Source organism: Pogona vitticeps, chromosome 4, assembly GCF_051106095.1.
Source record: "Pogona vitticeps strain Pit_001003342236 chromosome 4, PviZW2.1, whole genome shotgun sequence".
In the NCBI taxonomy this organism is placed as follows: Eukaryota; Metazoa; Chordata; class Lepidosauria; order Squamata; family Agamidae; genus Pogona; species Pogona vitticeps.
Genome location: NC_135786.1, coordinates 40,051,497 through 40,058,288, shown reverse-complemented (window position 1 = coordinate 40,058,288; position 6,792 = coordinate 40,051,497).

The window sequence follows — 6,792 nt, the reverse complement described above, 5'->3', positions numbered from 1 at the left end:
CAGCTGGCTCTTTGAAGGGAATTCAGAGTAACAAGGTAAAAGTTCCCCTTGACAATTTGTGCAGTCATGTCCGACTCCACGGGGCGGTGCTCATCTCCATTTCCAACCCATAGAGCTAGTGTTTGTCCGAAGACAATCTTCCGTGGTCACATGGTCAGTGCGACTAGACACAGAACGTCGTTACCTTCCCACCGTGGTGGTACCTATTTACCATATCTACTCACATTTTGCATTTAGTGTTTTCGAACTGCTAGGTTGGCGGGAGCTGGGACAAGCGACGGGGGCTCACTCCATCACGTGGATTCGACCTTACAGCTGCAGGTCTTATGACGTTGCATACAGAGGCTTTTGCAGTTTAACCCGCAGCGCCACCACGTCCCTTTCAGAGTAACAAAGTGCTTCCCAATTAGCATTCTGCCCTGAATTTGCACTACTCCCCCTTGTGTATGCCTTGCAATGGTCCTTCCCTCACAAATCCTATTTAACAGATATTTTTATTCCCTCATACTCTATATTGGACCAGAAAACTAGTGGGGACTGCATCCCCTTGGACCACGAGTGCATTTGCAAACACAAATAAACCTTTTATTCCACATACAAGAGGCAGGGTTTTTCCCCCCAGATTTTTTTTAAAATCTGTGCATTCAAAATAGTTTTACCCTGTCTTTCCCCAAGTTTAGTATGGATCATAATATTAAACCCAAACAAATCTGATAAACATCCCCTCAAACTCTTGGGAGACTTGCTTTCCTTGAAAAACAGCATTATTGATATTCAATGGTTAGTGGGTCACAACTTCTGCAAGCCTGGTGTAAATATAAATGGGGCAAGAGGAAACAGGTATACAGCATACAGTGAGTTTCACAGATGAAAATCCGACTGAGAACCCATCCACATACACATCCTCTGGTAGCAGATTTTTGTTTTGAAAGACATGGGTCAACAACGTTGGGGATCTGCATCCCTCCCTCCCCTCAGAGTAGAATGGCTGGTTTTGGAATCATGATTCTATGTACCTAGGAAACAGTCATTTTTCCAGAAATGAAAGAGCAAGGTGGCCAATGGAATAAAAGCTAAAACCAAAAGTAGATTAGGCTAATGAAATCTGATTTTGTACCCTTCCTCCATTTTTGCAGTGGCACTGTAATACAATTACATAGCTAACAGAAGTGAAGAATAGTCTGATGTGTTGGTCCAGTAAGCTCCCAGACTATCATAGCTGATTCTCTGCTGGGGAAAAGAAGAGTGCCTTTTTTGCTGCTACTCTTCCTCTGGCATCTCCTGCCTGTGACCTGGCTGTCTCACGCATCTGCTGAGCTTCATGCAATAAGAATCTCTCGACTATGTCAAGAGTGCTAATAGACTTGAAAACAAGAGAACAGTCAGAGTGTTTCCAGACATGTGGTTTCTAATGCTACAAATGAAAAGGAATTTGACAGCTATCCTTCTGTCTTTTCAACTGTTTTTTTTAAAGATGAAAAAAAAAATTAAGTTAAAAAAAATTAAAAGGTGGGGCAAGAGTGCTACAAATACAGGAGAGAGTTAGAAATGGGAAACGTTATTGTATGGACATTCCATAAAAGTCTGTAAATGAAACAGGTTGCAAAATAGAAGCCTAGCCTGGAAGCAGCCTCAGTGGATGGGATGGACAATGTGAGAATGGAATGTTCTATCCCTGAAACAAAACAACTTAATTTCCTAGCATGCTCCTTATGTTTAGTCATGAAGACAGTCAATTCCAAGATGCTCCTTGCGAATGGACATCAATCTCTGTTGAGTTTCTAGAGGTTGATCAAAACGGTATCCCCCCCCCCCCAATATTGATTTCAAATTTGGCTTTTGCAAATGTTTTCAACTTATTTTTAAACGAATCCATTTCATTTTGTGCTCTTTGGCAAGCAGAAAACAAATTAATACTGTAGTTTTAAAAATAACATGCTATCTTGTGTTAATTTAGCCAAGCAATACAGCCAAACTGAATACATGGTTTTAGGCTTGTAGGTTTTAGGTTTACGTGGTTTTGTGGTTTGTAAGTTAGGCAATTCCTCTTTTGAGTACTCTTCTGACTACAAGTTTGTCCTGTATAACTCTCTATAAAGATTGTATTTGCTTCTAATCTTTCTGTACTGAATGTCAACAGCATTAAATTTGCATCTGAAACCAAGAATGACCTTCAGTCTTTATGGCAGTTAATTCTCTTTTGAGCTCTTGTGCCATCTTCTATCCTAAAGGTCAAATTCACCAACTAAGCTTCCAGGAGTAGGGTCACCAGTAAAATAGTTCGCAGAGAATGTGTGGGGTACAGCTCCTTGAGCCTTTGGATGCTAGTCAGCTCTGTCCCAGCAGTAGAACACTATTAAAATCATGTTTTACCCTTTGTACGAGGGCACTTTTTACACTTCATTACTGATCTGTTTAGCTAGGCAGCTTGATATGTAAAGAGCCATGCAGGCTCAACAGCAGAGTTCTTAATCCCATTCATTAGGAGCTTCTTCCCATTGCATAAGTTATATCATGATTGTGTTGAGTTTTTCATTATGAATAAATATAGGCTGAAGCTGCTGCAAATGCAAGAAGATAGACCTGAGACATTTCCCTTTGGCTGGGGCTAATCATGTGATGTGCATGTTCCTGGTTGACAACAAGAAGGTGGCTGAGGACATTCTCAGCTCAGGCATTTCCAATGAAATGCTTTATGTAGTACAGTACTGTATTCTTATGGCAGAGCCAGCAGGTAGAAAGGGATTTGCTTCTTTCAGTTCAGCAGTAATTCAGTACCAGGCAATAATGGGGATGGTGGTGCTTTTTTTAAAATCCCTTGAAAAAGTGGTATTTTCTGGGACCATTGAGCAGGGAATTGGACTCAATGGCCTTATAGGCCCCTTCCAATTCCATTATTGTATAATTCTATGACCACTTTTCATAACAATATGCCTATTAGAAAACAGGAATAAAAATCAAAAGAACCTTAATGTATTCTGGTCCAATTTTCTAAACTATTAAAAATAGCTTAAAATGCTCTTTCTGTTTTTAGAGGGGTTAGAAGAAATACATGCAAAAAAGAATCCTGGGATTGTAATCAATTACAAGCTGAACAGGAGACCATGTAAGGCAGCCACAGAAAAAACTAATTTACCTTTCTAGGCTGCTTAAATAGAATTATAATTTCAAAGTTTTAAAAAAAGGTTGAAATTTTATTTATTCTGCAGTAATCAGATATCATTTGACTTGGAGTGTTGTATCCAGTTCTTGAGTGTTGCACTTTACAGATACAAACTGGAAGAGAAGCAGTAGGATATACGGATTTGCAGTGTCAAAAATTAGTCATATTATGAGAGGTTGAAGTAATGAGTATATTGAGCCTGGAAAGAGAGACAAGTAGGATCAGCCCAATACATTTTGCTGCCTGAGGTAGAACAGTAATACCAGTGCCAATTCAATGTTCATACTGAGAAAGGCTAACCAAATCATTCTGGTCAGGAGAGGGGATCTCTCTTCCTTGTGATACAAATATAGGATTTTTAAAAATTTCGTGCCTTTTTGTGACAGCCAAGATAGCTTACCTGAACCTCACCCTAACTATCACTAGGGCAGCCCTGCTGAGGGGTAGCATTACAGTGGGGTCTCTACTTAAGAACTTAATCCGTATTGGAAGGTGGTTCTCAAGTTGAAAAGTTCTTATGTTGAATCTGCATTTCCCATAGGAATGCATTGAAAACCATTTCATCCGTATCTGCTCTTTTCCGTCCATAGAAACTACCCAGTGGAACCTCTACTTAAGAACTTAATCCGTTTTGAAATGGTGTTCTTAAGTCGAAACGTTCTTAAGTTGAAGCAAAATTTCCCATAGGAATGGACTGAAAACCAATTAATGCGTTCTGGCTGTTTTTTTTTTTTTTTATATGTAGAGGTGCGTTCGTACATTGAAGCATTAGTTCCCATAGGAACTAATGCAAAGCTGGTTAATACGTACTCTACCACTAGGGGGAGAATTTTTTTTAACCTAAGATGACCTAAGGTTAAAAAAAGAGCAGGAAAGGGTTTTTTTCCTGTTCTTATCTTGGATTTCTATTCTCAAGTAGAAGCAAAATTTAGCAAATGGAGCTGTTCTTAAGTTGGATTGTTCTTAAGTAGGGACGTTCTTAAGTAGTGACCCCACTGTATATCATTCTTGAAGAGCATATATGGAATTATAACAACATTCTTCTTTGGATCCTAGGAGGGCAGGGCTAAATCTCAGGTGGTGGGGCAGAGTAGATGTTTGGCTGATCATCAGGAAAATTTGAGTGACAGTAAAAGCAATGCAACTAATTACTAAGAGGAATGGAGGGTTCTCTCCTGCTTGAGGTCTTTCAGTGAAGAGTGGACAGCCAATTGGGATGTTCCTGGTTTCCTGCTCTGAGCAAAGAGCTGGACTAGATTACTCACGTCTTCTCCAATTCTGTGTCTAAGGGCCAAATGGCAGTATAGAACCTTCTTTCTTGAGAAGTCTGCTGATCCTAGCATGAGCTTTCCCATGTTGCAAATTAACTTGCTTTTGCTTTGTGATTAATCACTGGAGGATAAAAACAGGCTTGATTTGTAAACCTGATCATTCAGACTATAAGCTTTGAAAAGAATGAAGTACCTGAAAAAATGTGGTATTCACTGTTAAAAGCAAAGCTGTCTCTGTATAATTTGACCATAAATACAGATCTTCTACCTTATTTCTGCAAGATTTACTGCTATCTTCTGGTCTCCTGATCAGTTTGTTTGGAAATGTAATTCTACCAACGGATTGATTGGTCGTCTTCAAACACCTCCACTACCAATAGAAGAATTATCTCTGCAAAAAACAGGCATGTCTAGATCCACGATTCATACAAGAACACAGATTGTGGTCTCTACTGTTAGGAGCGATGGACTAGTAACTAGAACAGTTCAGGCTTCAAAACTTGGACAAATTTCAAATCTCCACCAGGCCAGAAAATTCACTGGGTAATCATCACCTTAGGTTAGAAAATAATGTCTCTCAGCTTAACTTTTTATGCTACTGATTGTTAACAAGAATAAAATCAAAAGGTAGTGTGGGAAGAATCACCTATCATTTTTTTAACACCTTTAAGGAAAGACAAGATATATATATTTCACTTTTAGCCACATTAAAACTTAGCTCTATAGGAATGAATGGTAATTATCCCATTTTTATTCAGAAAAACAAGAATTTTGATCCAAATCAGACATTTTGGAAATGTTGAACTACACAATCATGTCAAAGCCCAGATTAGTATACATCCACAAGTACTGCATTTCTGCAGTTGACATGGTAAAAGATTTGCTCTGCAACACCTCTTTTAAAGTTTAATTCACACTTTACAATATCAAATAACTGGGCAACTGAGTTTCCCCTGAGTGACACTGAAAGCTGTCAGCGAGCATATTTAGGAAGCAGTAAACGTAAGCAGATATTGTTTGTACTGGACTCTGATTGCCTACATCAAACAAACTCATTTGCATATCACAATTCAGGAATCCTTAGGTATTTCTGAAAACATCTAGAGCTGGTTCAAATCGCTATACAGTGGGGTCTTGACTTAAGAACGGCTTGAGTTAAGAACATTTTGACTTAAGAACCACTCTCATAGGAAAATATTGACTTGACTTACATACTTAGATTTGAGTTAAGAACTGAAAAAAAACCACGTGGGAGGCAGGGAAAGTGCAAAATTTGAACTTTCAGTTAACTGTTGGCCAGTGAAAAGGGTGCCTGTCTGCTTCCTCACTCCTCCCAGCGTTTAGAGAGTGGATTGGGAGACAGTCTTCAGACTGCCTGGTACTGTACTGCCTGGACTGTATCTTCCCTGCCTTCCCTGAACCTTTCTTGACCTAAGAAAAAAAGAAACAAAATATCCCCCTCTAGTGGTCGAAGGCGGAATAGCAGCTTCCCATTAGTTTCTATGGATGGAAAAGAGCAGATACGGATCAAATGGTTTTCAATGCATTCCTATGGGAAATGCAGATTTGACCTGAGAACTTTTTGACTTGAGAACCGCCTTCCAATACGGATTAAGTTCTCAAGTCAAGACCCCACTGTATCAAGTTGAGTATCAAGGGTTATACTTTTAATCAACTGGACATTTTTAAATGGTTAATGTGCTTGAATGTATTACATGTTACAGGTCTATCAAAATGATTTTTTAAATCATCTAAGTAAATGCAGACAGAGGCAACCAAGGTATACAAGGTTCCTCTGAAAGACTGTAAAAAGTGCTTACAGAAGCTGCATTGGTAGGGCATTACTATCTCTTCACACATATTTCTAAAATATAGTATACATACAGTACATACCCATGGATAGGTGCATACATGCTATCCTTAAAAAGAGAATGTGCTTTTGCTTAGTGCACATGCAAATATATGAAGATTAAGATTCAACCAAATTAGTTTTAATTCATTTGTTAGAGCAACAGACAACAGCCCTACGTAAGAGATTTGCTGTGTCCTGTTTCTCTGTGTTCCAACATAACAATATTTTCAGGTATATCTAGCCTAGTTTTGACAACTCCAGTATAAAAATGGAAGATCTAGATATATTATTCCAGTTGTTTTCTAGCTATGAGTAGCCCAGGACCTTTAACATGTGACAATACAATCTGCAACTGAGTAGGATAGGTGAATTCTTAATAGGCTATTTGTAGAACACATTAAGAAACATCTTGTTGTCCCTAAGAACATAACTCCCCAGGCAAAGTTATTCCAAAACTAAAAACAAGCTCCAGCCGCAGGTGAATGAATGTCACCCACATTAATTTC